Genomic DNA, 20818 nt, shown 5'->3' on the forward strand with positions numbered 1-20818 from the left:
TTTATGAAGGGGAAACACATGCTATCAGGTTATAATGCCACTAATTCATTCACATATGTATTTTATCAAACACATGGGGAGCATGCATAGGTTACACAACAATCAACACACATAGTTATCATAGCTACATCAATCAACTTGTAAATTGAAGAGTTTCATCAAGAGGATAATGTAATTCCACACATATAATGATTAATTTCATAAAAGCTTGTAATTTAATTATGAACAAAAACCTAACAATAACATGAACATGAATTCAATTCAATTCAAGCATGGAAGTTCATAACTCAACAATCTTATAGTTTGAAAATAGATTTGTGGACTCTATGGGTGGAAGGGACCCATAGATGAACACCTAGCATACCTTAGAATGTTAATTCTTAAAGGTTCTTGGAGAATTCTTAATCTTTGTTCTTAAATTTTGAAACTAGGTTTTCTTTCTTTTGAGAGAGAATGATGTACATTGGGAAAAAATAGAGTGAATAATTACATATTTTGTTCATTTAGGGATTAATTTTGTGTTTAAGGCTAATCTGGGTCATGGGAAAAGTTTAAGTTACCCTTGGGATTTAAAATCCTGTAACTGGAATGCCTATTAAGGCCTCACCATGACGCGGTAAATGGGTCCTCGGTATATCCACCATGACGCGGTGGAATCACAGTGACACTCTGGATCATCGAATTGTTATTTTAGGGTTCACCACAATGCAGTGCAATCGCGGTGACCCTTTGGAAATTGACAAATACCGAAATGGCCTTCAATGCAATGCGATGGATTTCTCATCATGATACTCACCGTGACACGGCCTAATCATGGTGATCCACTATTTTTGCATAAAATTCCCTAACTCTTTGTCGGGTATTGGATTTGGGCGAATTTTATATCATCAGAAAGCTGACTGAATTTCCTACGCATTAGTAGGTACTAAACTAAAAAATACTGAGTATTTCATAAATTTTATGTAGAATAATTCACAGTCTTATAGCTAAGTTAATCTCTAGGAATTCGGGGTATTACATCTCATTATCAACATGACCTAGGTAACCCGCGTGATAGGCGGGAATAATCATGATGCCAAACATTCTTTTACAATGGAGATGTCGATGGTCGATATGAAAAATATTGGAACCTTCAAATAAAACTAAATACATACTATACATGAATATATGCAGTAGTTTGTAATGCATTTTACAACAACTAAGAGTTAGGATAAAATCCATGAGGGATAATGTGATTGGCGATCGAGAAAGTAAGGAATAAAAGTAAATATATCCTACACAATGAAACAGGTGTTTTAAGGGTTTTCAATATAGAAAATGAACAAAGATAAAACAAATTAAAATATGAACAAGTTGATCAATAGTTTTCACAATGATGGAAGAGAAGGAAAACCATACGGGGAGTCGATTCAATAAATGATCCATCATATTCAATTAACTACCCACAATTTAATCATGAATTTAGAAAATTATCCTTGTATTTAAAATCACCCTTAAATGTATTTATACCATTGAGGTTTTTTCCACACATGTTCTTTCAAACCAAGGTAAGAAAAATGAATCACAAAACCATATTTTGGCTATGCTTGGATTTCACTTGGCCTAGCAACTAATTTCATAAGATGGGTCATATGTCAAAAATCATGCTTAATTAACATTTCCCAATTTCAATTAATTATTTCAATCTTGATCAAAGTAAATGGGCAATTCCTACTATAATATCCTCTTTAAAGTTTAACTAGAGTAGGAATGGATAAACCATGAGGTTAATTTGATAAGCAAAATCCATTTATAAATCATGAGTATTCAACTAATATTAAACTATGAGATAGAAAGAAATCCAAATTCAAGGCATAATCAATTCATTATGTCTAAGTAAAATATCTAAGAATTTTCTACCAAATATTCTATACAAAATAAGGAAACCAAGAAAGGAGTAAGAATTTTAGAATACAAAGCTTCAAACGTTCAAATCCATGGGTATTAGTTCAAGGTTGATAAATACACTAAAAATTCCCTTGGAATTGTTGGGATGAGATTTTAATGAATTAGGATTGAAAATATGATGTTCTAGATTGCGCTTAATGCCTAGAACTTTTTTTCATGACCCGAACCAGGGCCTGGCTATCATGGGCATCACAAGAAAATCAAGGTTGGAGATGACCCATAGCCTTACCTCAATATCACAATAGTATAAAGAACCAATCACAGCTAACCAAGGTAAAAAGAGAAATAAATAGTTCAAAATATAATTGAGAGTCAAACCAAATTCGCAATAGAACCCCAACAATATCCACAAAAGACTTTAATCTAATGAATACCAACTATGTTGAGACATGAACCTGACTATGATGAAAAAACCCAAAGAATTGAAATGATAAATAAACTAAGAGAGACCAAGCCTTTCAAAATATGGAGAGCTCACCACTTTACAATTGATCCACAAGAGTACATAAACTAAGAGAGACTAGACTTTTCAAAAATAGAGGGCTCACCACTTCATGACTAATCCTAGGAGTACCACACCACCTAATGTTCCAAAGTGTTTTATGATAAAATCCCTCAAAAGCTATATTATGAAATTATGTAGAATATAAGATGATCTATACGGTGAGTACTAGCATCTAATCCAAGGAAAGGGATAAAACATATGCAATTTAACAAAAATCTATTTTTATACCACATGCACTATACTTATACATATATATAGGATGTTGGGATAGAGGCAAGGGACATGAAATATGATCGTCTTAAACATTAGTCCTAAACTATGTAGCTCATATAAACTTTCTAGGCACCCACGGGCTATATGGGTCTAGCTTTCCCTACTGGAACAACCCTAGTCCATGTTAGCCATATATACCAAGTAATTTATAAATACACCATGTGATAGCCATTGAAATATAATCTGTTCATCAGACACAATGGTCATACAGACCCCCTACAATGACCCTTTCAGTCATTTTTCAAAATTCTATTTGTTTTTTCCATTTGAGATTCTCGATATCTAACCCAATTCATTTATGACTTCCTGGGACTAACATTTTGGCTACCAGGAAATTCATTTATTTTTAGAACTAATTCCCTATTAGGAAGTCTTCGTTGGTTCAAAATACCACCAAGCAAAAACTTTAGTAAAATATTTTTAGATTAAAATTTCAACTATGCCAGTAGATTTGAAATATCAATAGGTAGACCTTTTGTTTGGGTCCTAATGCACATAAGCTTATTTTAACCTATTGGTCAGAAAGTTAGAAAATTAAAAGATATGGGTGTGGGGCCCATAATTGGTCTAAATGACTTTGGATGGATCAAACTTTACCAAATCGCTCGAAATATCTAATTTAGTAGGGTTACATAATTTATTTGTGAAAATCAAAGTCTAAAAGAGTTTTGAGGGTTAAAAATAAGTTTTTGACTTTGCTGGTACAAGGCAATTGTGATCATACAAGGACCTATTACAATTGAAATAGTGCAATTGCAGTCCTTAGGACTACACTAACGATATCTCCATGCCCGAAGGTGCTATAAATAGGCTCCCAAGTCACAATTTGGCAAATTTCTCTTCATCTTTGATGTCTAAAAGACCTACAAGGCTAAGAAAACTCTAAATTGAGTCTTCATTGCGACTTGGAAGCTTGATTAACAGTGTGACTTGGAAGTTTGATTAACATGTATTCTCATGATTAACAATGAATCTAAGGTAAGAATCCTTTAATTTAAATCTTAAATTTCTTGATTGTTTGACCAAAACCCCATATATCTTGAGGGCTTGATTTTAGCCCCAAATAATCTTAGTTTTCACCTATTGCTTGAGGGTTATGATTCCTTGATTTTTTATGAACTTTAGATTGACCTCAACAATGTGTATTTCGTAAATGGGACCTAATTAGGGGTTTTGGGGTCATTTTGGACTCAAAGAACAATGGTACAATATAGGTATCATTATGCTCATATTGATAAGTAGATTTTTTTTTTGTAGCTTGGAATCTTAAAGTGGATTCTCAAAAGGGGAAAATAAAAGTTTAGCAGATTGATAAGCATTCTTTGGATTTGAGGTAGGTTATGTTTATCCCTTATCAGAATGGCTTTGTCATTATATAATTGTCATAACATTTTAGATTGGGAGGGTTTTCAGGTGTTGGTTGATGAATTTTCAATACTTTGGGTTAGTTGGATCTATTAGTTCATTTGGACCCATATAGTGAATTGCCTAGCTTGTTGTCTTGATTCTTAATGTATTAAACTTTATGTCTCATGCTTAACACTACTCTAGCTAGATGGGAGTGACCTTATAACTTATATTGAGGAAAGTATTTGCCATAAATGCTTAATCTAATGAAGTTGCTTTAGTTCTAATGGACTTAGTGATAGTATTTCAGTAGGATCCATACTTTGGATTTAATGGTGTCTTGCTATACATCTAAGAGTTTTATTAGATACCATAGCCTAGTTCGGGCTAAAAATAAAATTAAAAGGTATATTTGGGGATTTAGAAGTGGGCCTTGACCTACCTTATGCTAATATTAAGCTAGTTATCGTGAGACCTATAGATGCTTATAAAATTCCTAGAAAATGCCCCTTGCACCAATATTAAGGAACCTTGATAGTAAATATATTGATGATGCCATAATAATCTATTATGTACGCTATTAAAAAAAATAGTTACTATGTTATTAATTAAGACATGGATATGGCTATTACCTAGGCTATTAACTAGGCTAATGCTTGCCATTGGACCAATGAACCCCTTATTAAAGGACGCTTGACTATAACATGGCTTAAGCCATAAAGTACAATATCGATGATGCTATAAATAAGTTATAAATTATGCCATGGATTCAATATTTCTCATGTTAGTGATAAATTTTCTTTGTGCTAATGGTGGGCCAATGAATAGGATACTTGGCGACCTTTTGTAACATTCTTATAATTTGAGTATTTTATTTTCTACCTTCTCATTCTTAAAATATTAATTTTTAGCTCAAATCATGTTTGGGGATGTTAAAAGGGTAACTAAAAAGAGTTTTGGAATTTTTGGATGAGGTTTGAGGCAATTTTAGGTCACGAAAGATATGAGCCTCTGTAATAAGCCCATGTCAAATAGGCTAGTCTCTGCGATACCCTTTATGTCACAGAGACTGGGTCACTGCGATAGGGTCTACGACGTAGAGGTAGTCTCTACAATGAGTTTAATTCCATGGACTTGTGTTATTTTCTAGTTGTCTTGTTGGTTTTAAATGGTACGAGGGGTAGTAAGGTCCTTTCACTCATACACTACTTTTAAACATCATAAAGACTTCCATCATTTTTTATCCTATAAAATTCATTCATATTCCCGTCAACCTTTCTTTCTCTCAAAATCCCCTTTTCAAGTCAAGACTAAAAAGTTGTGATCACCTAAGGACCAAAGGTTTTTGCTTTCTTCCAATTCTCTTGTGTTTGAAGCATGTACCTCTTTCCCCTAAACTTGTATTTTCTTAATGACATCTATTAGTTGTTAATGCATGGTTTTGATGTGGTTATTGATATAGTTTAGGGCTTTTTGACATGGTTGGTTAATTAATTAATTTTTGACGGTTATTATGCAACACCATGACTTACTTATGATTTGAACATTGTGGGGTACATGGGAAGGATAAATTGATTTTGGGGTTCTACGTTTTCCCCCAAATTACTTTGTTATAGTTTTGGAAAATTATGTACCCTCAACCTATTTGTGAAATTTTCACTTGGTTTGACTTATCTACCTATGTAATTGCATGATTAAAAGAGTTAAATAATGAACATGGATATTAAAGGCCTTGTTGGCTATGTCTTTACTAAATGAAAAATAAAGAGGTCGAGCATTCCCAAAATTAATGTAAATGTTATAGCATAGAGATAGGTTTGCAAGCGTAAGGGTATGGCGATGTCCATGTGTGCCATAACGGTATGGCGATGTCCATGTGTGCCATAACGGTTTGTTCATTGAATAATGAATGGGTTATTGAAAATTATTTTTTTAATTGGGCTTAAATGAGGTTATGCAGCTAAGCCGTCAAGGTGTGAGTCTTTGAGGACTTGAAATGGAAGCTTATGTTTGCCGACATGAGGTTTAGCCTTGATTGCCTGTGTACAAGGTTCACACTATTAATTTATATTTGTATTTTGGATTGACATAGGGTCGGGGAATTCCCTAGTCTTCCTTGATACCCTCGATCCGTGTGGCTAACATGCACTGGGGCCCTTTTAAAATTGGGAGTTGAACCCATATAGACCATGGATGATTGCTTATGATGGTTAAGCTACATATTCCAAGTTAAAGTTTTGAAGTGCATACTAAAACTTGTTTCCTACCCCAGCATGTGATATATATATATAAATACTTGCACTTTGTGGTGTGCATGATTTTTGAATGGTTTTGAAAAATTTGCATTATATTATTTGTTCCTTTATCTCTGAGTTACATGCTCTCTCTCTAACTACTAATTGTCTTTAGACATTGTATTCCCATGCAATGCAGGAACTGGCCATACTTTTACTCCTTCTCATAGTAATCTAGTATTCATGGTTAGTTCGGGAGTTGACTTGAAGTGGTGAGTGTCTATCATTTGGAATGCTTCTTTTCATGTTTGGTTTCTTATGTCACAGACTTTATTTTCTATTTGTTTTGGGCTATGGTCAGAGGCATTTATCAATACTTTATTGGTACTCGATTTTGTTAGAGGCATTGTGGATACTGTGGACATGAGTATTATGGAAAGTTTTTATTTAATTTTATATAGTCTTTGGTTTTATCTTTCATATCTTTATTTATATTGGTATCCATCTGCTTGTAGGTGTTCTTAGTTATATTGGAATAGGCCCAGGGGTAGTCTCCTATCCTTAGTGGACTTGAGATACCGGTCGCGACCAGGCCTGGTTTGGGTCATGATAAAGTTGGTATCAGATCCTAGGTTTTGGTGTCATGGAGTGTCCACAAATTCATGTCGTCTAAATTTTCTTGTCATGCCATACTTATAAGGGAGAGGTTATGAGGAATTAAGGAATATTTCCATTTCTTGTTGTCCATTTTTGAGCTATAGAGTCTAAGGTCTTGAATTTTTTGAGTGTCCGTTTATTAACCTTTTAGATCATCCCTCCCAGATGATATGACTTTTATTAAGACTCTTCTGTTCTGTCTGGGGATAATATGGATGGAGCTCGTCCTACTCCTGGGGTAAAGACCCAGTCTAGGGTCACTGTTTTTGGCTATTTCCATGAAATTCCACCTATCTCCACTCATTCTTCTCTCATTGGTAATACTCAAACTCAGCCACCATAGGGAGATATTATTGATGCTGAGTTTATCCTATTTATTCATCTGTACACCCAATTGGTGAGATCCCAGTCATGTCAGAGGGGTTCTTCTTGTATCGCTGTGAGATATTCTGAGGCCACTAGGGTTGGCCAGTTATTGAGGTTGATCCCTCCTACTTTCATAGGTACTATGGTGGAGAAGGATCATCAGAGTCTTATAGATAAGATGGAGAAGATATTTTTAATTATACATGCTACTAAGATAGAGGGTGTGAAATTTATTGCTTATTAGTTGAGTATGTAGCATACCAATGGTATGAAGAGTGGGAGAAACTTAAGGGAGATGGTATAAATTCTGCTTTATAGGATAACTTCTCTCATTGTTTTCTTGACCGCTTCTTTCTTCAGTAGTTGAGGGAGGCAAAAGTGGAGGAGTTTGTTAACTTAAATCAAGGCAAGATGATAGTAAAGGAGAATACCTTGAAATTCAATCAGTTTTCTCGATATGCTCCCCAGGTCGTGTCTAGCATAACAACTAGAATGAGGAAATTTGCTTCGTCTCTTTAGTTGATTTTAGAGAGCAAAGTTGTCTTGTTGAACAAGGATGTGATATCTATAGGCTAGTAGTGGATATGCAACAGCTTGAGGAGGAGGAGGAGAAGCAAGAAGATATGGAAGACAGACAGAGTATGAATTTTTAATATTTAGATTAGGGTGGATGTTAATAGTAGATTGGTAGGGATGGTGGTATGTGGTCTAATAAGAAGTGGGGCAACTCTTGTTCTTATTCGACAGATTGTGCTCCTAATTAGAATCCATCCAAGGATCGTCATTTTCAGACTGGTGATGGTTATTAAGCGTAGGATGCCGAATCATAAGCCAGTAGGGCCCAGTCAGCTTAATCATTTCCCCTTTGAAAATTTTATGGGCGGATGCACTATGGTTTTTATGATGAAGATAGGAATAAGCGTCTTAGATGAAATCATCCAAGCCATATTTAGAGGAACTGTCCTTCTGGGGGAAAATAAGGTTCCTATTGCCTCTTCATTAGATCCTTCACAAAAGGGTGTCACCTCTGGCTACGACACTAGTTGAAACCCTCTTTATGCTCTCACTACCTGCCTAGAGTCCGAGCATCATATGATGGCATCAGTAATATACTGAAAGTTTTCTCATGTGATGTCCATTGATTGCTTGATATGGGTTCTATCTTTCTTATATGATCCTATTTGTGGTTGTGTATTTTGGTTTTGTTCCTGAGTGTATTTTGGATTCTTTTTGTATTTCTACCTCAATGGATGACTCTGTGGTTGCCAGAAGAGTCTATAGAGGTTGTGTGGTATCCATTGGTGGTAGGGAGACTTTGGTGGATCAATTTGAATTAGACATGATAGATTTTGATGTGATTTTTAGGATTAACTTGTTGAATTCGTGCTAATCCTCTTTAGACTGTCGGACCCGTAAGGTCATCTTTCAATTTCCTAATGAGTTGTTATTGAGTGGGAAGGGAGTTCCTTAGTAACTAAGAAGAGATTCATATAATATCTTAGAGCCCGAAAATTGATTTCCAAGGGGTGTCTTTATCATTTGGTCTGGGTTAGAGATTACAACTCGAAAGGTCCTTCTTCACAATTTGTTGTCGTGGTCAGTGAATTTCTCGAGGAGATAGGATGATCTTTAACAGCTAAATCTAATCCTCTCTCCTTCTACTATTATTAGACAATTTTTATTTTTTGAGACTACGTATTTATTGTATAGTACTCAGTACTCTTACTTTGTTGGATTTACACACTTTATCGCACTTCTTTATTTTTTAGTATCTTTGCACTTATATTTGACTACTTAAAATACAATTGTATGCTAACTTTTAGTATTTCCTATACCTTCCACAAATTATACCATTACTTAACATTCTGGGCTATAGTTTGGCTTACCTATCAAAAGGTTAAAGTAGGTACCCTCATGAATCGAGAAATTGGATTGTGATGAATTAGTATTAGAGTGTAGGTTCACTGGTTTCATTTGTATAATTTGAAGTGTCAAGTAGATCTCACGGACTAATATGATAACGTCTATATCTAATATTTAGAAAGCTAGGCATTCTTATAAAACCTTATCTTCTTTACTATTTTTGTGCATAGAGACTCTGTTGTTTTCTAAAATTCTTATTTTTTCACTCTTTCGTAAATGGTTAGCATGAGAGTTAGAGCTTGTAGAAATGGAACATGATATAGGTTATGGATGATCTAGAGGTCTTGACTAGGCTAGAATTGTAACCCATACGAAGGGTCAATGCAGGGAGATTTCATCAGACCATGTCATTACTCTCAAGGTTTTACCACTCTAACCATTTATGGGCTAAAAGGTATCCCATGCCCGATGCGATTTATTACTTCTTTAGTGATCTAAGATGATTTGCTCTAATTGTTGGTATTAGTAGGTGGTGCACCATCTGATGGTGCTCAATAAGAAAACCATAATGGGATATAATTAGAACTGTAATCTGCAGTTGTTGCTCTCCAAGTTGAGAATCCTCCAGCATAGATTGTACCACAACCAATAGTTGGTTAGCCAGTTATGACCATTAAGATGAATATAATGTTTGGTTGATTCTTAATATTGACTCCACCAATATTCACAGGGCCCTAAGAGAGGATATATTTGAGTTTTTGAACACTTAGATGGAGAGACTCTATAATTTAGACCTGGTTGAGCTATACAAAGTTGACTACACTACTTTTTAGGTGGATTTATCATCTAGATATTGGTGGAGAGGTTTTGTTGAATCTAGGTAAAACACCCTGGATCTTGGTCCTTGGAAATTTCCCAAGTTTTGAGCCTTCTATTGATCATACAACTCACCATACTAGTCGTATGATTTGAGTACCGATCTAGGGACCCCATTCTTATGTTGTCCAGTGTGATATTAGCCAAGTTCTATGCGAGGTATGAGAAGACTTTATATGAGTCGTATGCTGATGTGACGAGATTGTAACGCCCCAAAATCTTATCCCAAGACGTCATACGGTGCTTAAGGCTACAAGTAGCCCTAAGCTAACCCTTTGAGCCTACTACTACTTCTAACACTTACTTTAGGATGAATAAACCACATAACAATACTATATCCTGCTGAATCTGAACTAAAATAATTGAAAACAATATCTGGATAACAAAATACTGATAATCTGGAACTCCACTAACAGTCTCACAAGTCTCTGCTTACTTAGGGACTAGAGAGTCATTGGGACAAACCCCCAAATGAGTCAAACTGAAATGAAAATAATAAACAACTGCTATCTAAACTGAAAAAAGGGAAATAGTTCTTCAAACCATGAGGACTCGCCAACTACGGAAGTGTAGGTAAGGTACTCGGAGATCACTGTCACTGCTGAGACTGAGGACCTGAACCTACATTATGAGACAATGCAGCACACAGACGTATAGGTGGATCAGTACTTTGAGGATGTACTGAGTATATGGGGGTGTATGAATTTAAGTAAACAATATCATTACTCTTTATAAAACTATGCATGCAAATATGAATAAATCACATAGCTTGAACAAGTCCGAAATATAAGCCTCATAAATCATGAATAACAAAATACGTAGTATAAATCTCGTGAGTCATTACACTTAGTTCTAAAACCTGTATTCTCCTCTTATTCTCAAATCTTGTAAACGAAAGGAAACTTAATAAATAGCTTTCAAAGCATATACTTTTATCTTAAGGAGAGTAAAGAACTTCTTTTGAAACTTAGGGACTCAAAGACTTGGAATTATGGAACTTTGGAACACTTTGGGAACTTGGGAGTTTCTTCTAACCTACATAAACCATGGAGCTGACATGGAGTCCAATTTCTTACCCACGTTGGGGAGAGTTTTTCTTCCCTTGCTATTGGAATAGAACCTTAACTTTACTGATCACTATCTTAACCCACTTGGGGTAAATCATAATCCTGCGGTTGGTCGTAGTTCTGGGGCATGAAACCTTGGAATTAAGTCCAACTCAGTGCTAAATACTACTCCTATACTTAGGCTCAGAACATTTAGGAAAATCCACCTCAAATAATTTAACAATGTGAAATGGAAGCCAACTAAGCTTCGCTCTACTTTAAGTCATCCCTATATAATTATTGTGGATTCCTATCTTTTCTTGGTTCAAAAGACCAACTTTATTTATCAAAACATAAAAATAGCTAATCATGGAATGCTTAAAATCATGATCATTCTTTGAAATATCAATACTAAATATTAGGGCTTTACACCCATGCTTCAAATTCATATCAAACACCATAAATTTCATGCTTTATAACACAATTGTTCTTAATTCAACTTAAAATCTGGAAAATATAATCATGTGCATAAATATTCAAAAGTAGACATACAACTCAATATCCAATTCACTTAAGGTCTCAAGATCATGCAATCAGCAACATGGGGTATAAACCCTAACTTAAATTTCACAAAAATCATATCAAAATTCAGAAATTTGTAACTTAAAGTAAGTTTTTGGGCACAAGAATGAAAAAGTTATTCTTGTTGAAACCCCACATACCCTATTTGGCTTGATTCGATGGAACAAGGTGACTTTTAAAGCCTTAAGAATGTTCTTGGAGCCTTTTCTTACAGGTTCTTGAATGGGGATGCTTTGATTCTTGAGTTTCTTGAAGAAGGATTTGGATCTTGCTCTTTAGGGTTAATCTTAAAAGAAACCTTAATTTTGATACTTTGGATGAATATGAAGTTCTATCCTTGAATCTGATATAATTAGGTGTTAAAAAGGTGGGAAAAGACCCAAAAGCCCCTTTAAAAAATGGATTTGATTCATTGAATGGAAGTGTACAACAGTCTAGGCGATGGTCCATCGCTTGCTCGACAGTTTGTCGACTTTCCCATCATCCGATGGCCAAAAAAATGGACTTTCTGCCTTAGTTGTGATGGTTTGGGCGATGGTTCGTCGCTAGCTCAATGGTTTGTCGGCCTTTCCATTGCACTTGGACAAAAGATGGATTCACTGCCTTAGCTGCGATGGTTTGGGAGACGGTCCATTACTTACTTGATGGTCCGTCAGCCTTCCTGTTAGACCTGGGCAGTTCAGACAGCTCTCTATGAAACAACCATAACATTTTACTCTGATGTCAAATTTTTATGAGATTGATATCGTTGGAAAGATAATTTAGTTTCCCACACGATAAAAAGTCAAAATTACTAAAATTCTATATGATTTAAACATTACTTACTTTGGAAGTCACCCCTTAATCTTCTATAGACAAAATTAGGCTTGAAGAAAGTTTGGGGTATTATAATATCTCCCCCTTGGAAACATTCATGCTCGAATGTGGCTAACAAAACTGAGATGTTGAAAACTAAGGCTATAACTAGAGTGTGCTAATAAAAGTATGACTAAACAGATTTACAAATGCATGGGCTATCGCATGAATGACTATATAAAGCTTGAAACATGGAATGAAAAGATATGATCTGAGCAAACTTGTTACCTTAAACTAAATCTGACTCTATAGCAAAAAGATGAGGGTACTTGGTCTGTATATCAGCTTCTGCTTCCCAAGTGGCTCCCTCAACGGATTAGTTTTGCCAAAGAATCTTGACTAAAGGGACATTTTTTGTTCCTTAATCTACTGATCTAATGGCATAGAATCTCTACTGGAATCTCTTCATATGAAATACTGTTCTAAATATCTGAGTTCTCTGATGGATCTACTACAATAGATTCACCGATGCACTTCTTAAGCATAGAAACATGAAAGACAGGATGAACAACTAACAAATCTGCAGGCAACTCAACCTCATAAGCAACTTTCCCAACATGACTTAGAATTTTATAGGGGCCAACATAATGGGGATTAAGCTTCCCCTTTTTGCCAAACCTTTTCACCCCTTTCATGGGTGAAATCTTTAAGTATACCAAATCACCTACCTCAAAATCAACATCTATTCTTCTCATATCTGCATGTGACTTCTGACGACTCTAGGTTGTCTTCAACCTTTCTCTAATCAGTTTAACCTTCTCCATGGCCTTAAATAATGCCTCAAGTCCAAGCAAAGCAGGTTCACCCACTTCAAACCAATCTATGAGTTATTATATCTCCTCTCATAAAGTGCCTCAAATGGGGCCATCTGGATGCTAGAGTGATAACTATTGTTATACGTTAATTCAATCAATGGAAAATACTTATCCCAACTACCTTTGAAATCAAGAGCACATGCCCTCAACATATCTTCCAGAGTTTGGATGGTCCTCTTAGCCTGACTATCTGTCTATGGAGGAAAAGTGGAACTAAGATAAACTTGGGTACTAAGACCCTTCTGAAAAGCCCTCCAAAACAGGAAGTAAACTGAGTACCCCTATTTGATATGATAGACAAAGGAACTCCATGCATTCTGACTAACTCCCGGAAATACAACTTAGCATAATCCTTAGCTGTATAAGATGTATGCACTGGAAAGATATGCGCTGACTTAGTCAACCTATCTACAACAACCCAAATATAATTATGATGACGACGCAAAAGGGGTAAACCAGTCACAAAATCAATATTCACACCTTCCCACTTCCAATTGGGGATACCAAACTCTTTCATTGCACCACCTGGCCTTTGGTGCTCTTCCTTAACATGTTGGCAAGTTGCACACTTTTCCACAAAATCTGCTATATCCTTCTCCATGCCACTCCACCAATATACTTCCCACAAGTAGCAGTACATCTTTGTAGCGCCAGGATGAATACAAAATTGGGTGCCATGCGCTCAGCCATAATTCTCTGCTTCAAATAATCAACATAAAAGGAACACACAGTCTATACTGACATTTCAACACACTATCTCCTCCTTGGGAGAAAACCACTACTTTGTGGTCTTTAACATACTCCTTCAGTTGGACCAAACTAGAGTCCATGTCTTGCTTCTCCTTCACTTCCGAAACTAAAGAGGATTCAGAACTACTCTGAACACAAACATTCTCTATAGTTGAATCAAGCAAACTAACACCCAATCTAGCCAAACAATGCACTTCTCGATATAACTCTTTCTTATTTTTCTCCACATAAGAAACACTGCCTATAAACAATCCACTAAGGGCGTCTGCCACTACATTATCCTTGCCTAGATGGTACAAAATCCTCATATCATAATCTTTTAGCAACTCTAACTATCTCCTCTAACAAAGATTCAACTCCCTCTGAGAAAACACATACTGCAAGCTTTTGTGGTCCATAAACACATCAACATGAACACCATACAGATAGTGTCTCTAGATTTTCAAAGAAAAAAACACAGCAGCTAATTCAAGATCATGGGTTGGGTAATTCTTTTAATGCGGCTTCAATTATTTAGAGGCATAGGCTATAACCTTACCTCTTTGCATCAATACACAACCTAAACCAACTCTAGAGTCATCACAATACACCACAAAATACTTAGTACCATCAGGCAATGTCAACACAGGGGCTGAAGTGAGTCGAGTCTTCAACTCCTGAAAACTCTTCTCAAAGGAATCTGACCACAGAAACTTAACTTTCTTTTGGGTTAGTCGTGTCATGGGAGATGCAATAGATGAGAAACCTTTAATAAAATAGTGGTAATAGCTAGCTAGACCAAAGAAACTTCTAATGTCTAACGAAGATATAGGTCTAGGCCAATTTCTTACAGCTTTTGTCTTTTGGGGATCCACTCTAATGTCTTTAGCTAAAGTAATATGACAGAGAAAGGCTACTGACCTTAGCCAAAACTCGCACTTGCTTAATTTGGCGAACAATTGATGATCTCGGAGAGTTTGAAAGACAATTCTAAGATGATCTACATGGTCATCCTCACCACAAGAGTAAACAAGGATATAATCTATGAACACTATGACAAACATATCAAGATACTTTTTAAACACTTGATTCATGAGGTCCATGAAAGCTGCTGGAGCATTGGTTAGCCCAAAAGACATAACTAGTAACTCAAAATAACCATAATGGGTTCGGAAGGCTGTCTTTGGAATGTCATACTCCCTTACTTTAAGCTGATGATAATCAGATTTCAGGTCTATCTTTGAAAAATAACTTGCACCTTGCAATTGATCAAACAGGTCATCAATTCTAGGAAGAGGGTACTTGTTTTTTATTGTAACCTTATTAAGCTGACGATAGTCAATGTACATATGCAAAGAACCATTTTTCTTCTACACGAACAGGATGGGTACACCCCAAGGAGAAACAGTAGGCCTAATGAAACCTTTGTCTAGAAGATCTTTCAGTTGCTCTTTCAACTCCTTAAGTTTTGTATGTGCCATACGATATGGAGGAATGGAAATAGGTTGTGTATTAGGAAGAAGGTCAATTTGAGCTCTACCTCGCTATCGGGAGGTACCCTTAGAAGATCTTCTGGAAAAACATTAGGAAACCCATTAACTATGTTGACTGACTGAAAGTTGGAGTCTCAGACTTAGTGTCTTTAATTTGAACTAGATAATAGATGCAACCTTTGGATATGAACTTTTTGGCTTTAAGATAGGATATGAAATGACTCTTGGGAGATACAGAATTACTGTACCACTCAAAAATTGGCTCATCCAAAAATTAAAACTTAACCACACGGGTATGACAATTTAAAGATGCATAACAGGAATAAAGCCAATCCATACCCAGAATAATATTAAAATCAGGTTTGCAAATATGACCTTGTGAAAAATAGTAATAGGACACTTCTTATATACTGTCTTAGCTACAACTGACTCTCCTATTAGGGTAGAAACTAGGATAGACTTAGGGATCTTTTTAGAACTTATCTCAAAATTCAAGGCAAACAAGGTGGTCACATGAGAGAAACTTGACCCAGGGTCCAACAATACTACACATCAAAATGAAAGACACAAAGCATACCAGTAACAATATCTAATGAATCCCCCTTCTCCTGGTAGGACATCAAAGCATAGAATCTATTCTGGCGCTAACTGCCAGCAATGCTGGATGAAGTGCCCTGAGGAGAATCTGGATGAGCTAAAGTAGTCGATGCACTAGTAGCCTGAGTCTGGAGTCGAACATCTCGGCTCCCCTGCCTAGCATGCGGACACTCTCTAAGTCTATGGCCTAACTTTCTACAACCAACGCAACCCCTCTAACCGGCCAAGCACTCGCTGGGATGGGTCCTACTATACTTAGCACATGGGAGATAACTGGGCCTGTTACTAACACTTTTTTGGGATCTGGACATAGAAGACTTATTTCCCTACTCCTGCCTATTTCTGGGTATGGGAGCACTGGCTGATTAAGGTGCTAGCATGGACGAACGATTCTGAAACTGCAGACAGCTCCCTCCATGAGATCTAGTCTTCCCATACTCAAACTATTCTGATCTAGCCCTCTTATTTCCTCTTACTCTATCTCTCTTCTTTATCTTTTCTGCCTCAATCTGCTGAGCATGCATCATTAGTATAGAAAGATCTATATCTCTATTGAGCATAACAGTCCTACACTCCTTAACCACCAATCCAGACTTTAGGAAATTCATGCACTATTGGGACAGAATGCAAAAAAGGACCCTATGAGTTAGAATCTTTAACCCAAACTAGATGATAGATTTACCCCATTGAGATCAATCTTTGAGCTCTAAGATACGATATGAACTTCCTTTTAGGATCTACGGAACCACCCTCTCACTCAATAATCATCTTATTAGAGAATTTAAAGATGACCTTATGGGTTAGACAATCTAAAGAAGCATAGCACGAGTGTAACCAATCCATTCCTAATATGACATCCAGATCAGCCATATCTAATTCAAACAGATCCACCAGGGTCTTTCGACCACCCACAGATACCACACAACCCCTATAGACTCTTCTAACCACTATAGAGTCACCCACCGGAGTAGAAACAGAAAAAGGGTCTAAAATACACTTAGGGCCAACACCTAAATGCACATCCACAAATAGGGTCACATGAGAGAGAGTGGACCCCAGATCAAGTAAATAATACACATCACGAGAAAAGAGTTTTAACATACCAGTCACAATATCAGGTGATGCCCCAGACTCTTAATGGTTAGTGAGAGCATAAAGTCAATTTTGACCAGTGAAGGAACTAGATGGTGCACTCTTTGGTGCCAGAGCTGAGGAAGAGGCAAAAAAAACATTGTTTGCCCCCGAAGCAACCTTATACGCTGGACAACTTCTAACCATATGCCCTGGCTGACAACAGTCGAAGCACTTATCCTTTCCTTTATCACAGTATCCCGATGCAACCGACCATAAAATCTGCAGGAAGGATAGGATGAAGCTGACTGGGCCCCCACTAGCCTGAGATTGGTCACCCTTTGCCCTAAAATTATTGCCACTCTAAAAAAGCCGGTGACCCTAAGGCTTTAGGTAGGGAGCACTAGCCATCTATTAAGACCCAGAATTGCCCCACTTCTTCTTAGGTTATTTCCCACCATCCCTGCCACTCTGTTGTTGGCCACTACCCTACTCAGAAAATCTAAACTTCTTGCTCAGCCTCTGCCCAATCTCTACTTGCTTCTTCTTCTCTTCCTCTATTTATTTCATGTACACCACCAACCTGGAAATATCCATGTCCTTTTTCAACAAGGTAGCCTTACTCTCCAAAATTAAGTCTCGAGACAATTCAAAAGTGAACTTCCTCATTCTATCCCTCATGCTAGAAACCAACTCCAGAGTATACTGAGATAATTCGTGAAACTTCAAGGAATACTCCTTGACTAACATCTTGCCTTGCTTTAGATGAACAAATTCTTCCGCCTTCGCTTCCCTCAATTCCTGAAAAAAAAAAAAGTTTTCTAGAAAAGCACTAGAGAAATTATATCACAAAGTTGACTCAACATCGTCACCCCTAGACTGTTCTCATTTCTCATACCATTGGTATGCTACATCTTTCAGTTGGTAGGCAGAAAATTCCACACCCTCTACATTGGTAGCATGCATAACATGCAAGATCTTTTCCATCTTTTCCATCTTATCCAAAAATGCTTGGGGATCCTCCCCAACGTTAATACCAGTAAACACAGAAAAGTTCAACCTAATGAACTGGCCAACCCTTGTATCCTCAGAAGATGGAGTAACAAAAGCACCACGCTTGGCTTGAAAAGATACCAACTGGCCAATATATGAATAGATTGACGAAACTCAACATTCATCACATCAGCCTGAGGTGCTCAAGAAGGACTAGAGGGAACCGGTGGAACTCCAGAAGGACAATTAGGAACTAGACCTCTAGACCAGGTCTGGACCCTATACGTAGAATTGTTCCCATCACACGGTCACCAAGACCACCCTCATATCGGCAAATGTGAGCTTTCAATAGCGATCCCCCGGGACCTCCACTTTCCACAGCTTCGCCACTCAACCCCCTTTAAGCTTAATTAAACTTTTTTCACATAAACAAACCATTTATCGAAGAGTCTTTTAATTAGGCATTAACCTTTGCTATCCTCACACCAAAATTAGAGCCTACAAGTTTATCCTTTTATTCCATACCAAAACCATTAAACCAAAATGACTCCCAAGTTTTCAGTTAAACTAAAATGATGGCCATCAAGGCCTTTCCAAACCATTTAAAATTAACCAAACCAATTTAAGTTCCATTACCTCTTATGCAATGCAAAGATTTCAATAATAGTCAAACTATGTAACAAAATCATTTTCATTGGCATTTTAACAAACAAGATGAAGACAAACATATTTCAAAATCATAACCAAGTAATTTGGGGGATTCCAAAGTCCCCCTAAATCCATTTACCATAACCATACATTCCATAATGTCAAAATCATATTAAAAGCAATGAAAGAAACATCATTAAACCATGAGAAACATTATTCAATCATAAACATCCAAAAAAACAACCATTGTTTCAAACCATAATAATATCATGAAATTCAAACTTTAAAACACATGATCTTTATTATATAAAAATGAGGGAGGAGTAACGTACCTTAGACATCAAGGAAGACGAAGAAAAACCACCCTTGAAAGGCTTAATTGATTATCTTGAAGAAACCCTAGCCTTTTGCTTGAGAGAGAGTTGAGAGAGATTTTAAGAGTGTTTGATTGAAAATAATAGGTTAATAAAGCCCAAAAAGGTGTTTTATGTCGTGGTGTCAAAGGGAGTTACAAAGGAAAAATATCCAGAATGCCCCCAACTTAAACCTGTGGAAGACTCACAAGTCTGTACGAGTTGACCCTCCAACTCGTCACCACATCATATGACTGGTATCATCAAGTCGTCACCAGAACAGAAAGTTGGACACCATATTTTGTCCAACATACGACTCCCTTACCCAACTCGTCACTAGACCATATGACTGGTATGGTCCAATACCCGAGGCATAACCCAAAGGGAATAGACACTGGACAACATACGACCCTATTTTACCACTCGTACCCTACCCTCATGGCTCTTAGTGAGCCACTCGTACTCAAATCCAAGTCACTAAGTTACTGATTTGGTTATGGGACTGACTAAACGAACCGTCACCATCCATAACGACCTGTACCCACCAAATCGTAACCACAATAGAATCATAACCACCCTTCACTGTTCTCCTAACGACTAGGGTCTCCTTCCCCGCGCCCACACCATTGAGTCCAAAACTCAGAAAATTTCCAAGGACCAAAACTCAGGGTATTCCAATATATACATATATATATACACATATAAATATATATATACATATATATATATATGCATACATATACATACATACATATATAGATAGATACATACATACATACATACTATGTTAGCCTCTTATATTCAAGTTTTACTAATGATAAACTGAGTGGAATTTTGCAGGATATTGAAAGATCGCTAATGATGAAAGGATATATCACACAAAGATATGAAGGATCAAAGAAGGCTAATTCAACATGAAAGTAAGCAATTGAGCTATCTCCAAAAATAGAAGGGCATCTAATCATGAAAATCCACGGCCACGACATCTACAAAGTATGGCAAGAAAATCGATCAAGCATTTGAATTAAAGTAAAAAGGATTACAGTCCCAAAATCATGGCAAATCGAATTAATCAAGAATTAGAATAAAAGGAAGGAAGATCACAACCTCAACATAAACATATCTGATATGGACATGTATAGCTGTGGAAGTTGCACCATGTATGGACATATCTAATATGGACATACTTTATGGTGTCATCCCTCAACTAAGGAATCAATTCAAATCCTTGATTGAGAAGAAATCTCTTGAATTTTCTTTAAAGAAGCAACGCCAGAGGAAGCTAGAAACTATAAAAGAAGAACAAAAGGCTGAAGTAGGCACGCAACTTCAAGGAGAAACCTCAAAGTGTCTCAATATTAGTCTCACAAATTTTTGTAATCTTTAGCTTACAATTGTTATATAAAGAATAGGACCGAGTCAACTTTGTAATACAAACTGAAGTTGTGTCACATAATCTGAAGAACAAAATAAGTCTTCAAAACTTATTTCTATTATTGTAGTCAAGACAACACTGAAAGATTTAAGGAAATGTTGAAATCCAAAGGGACTAAAAGTAGGCACCACAT

The sequence above is a fragment of the Capsicum annuum genome, chromosome 10, assembly GCF_002878395.1.
Source record: "Capsicum annuum cultivar UCD-10X-F1 chromosome 10, UCD10Xv1.1, whole genome shotgun sequence".
Lineage (NCBI taxonomy): Eukaryota > Viridiplantae > Streptophyta > Magnoliopsida > Solanales > Solanaceae > Capsicum > Capsicum annuum.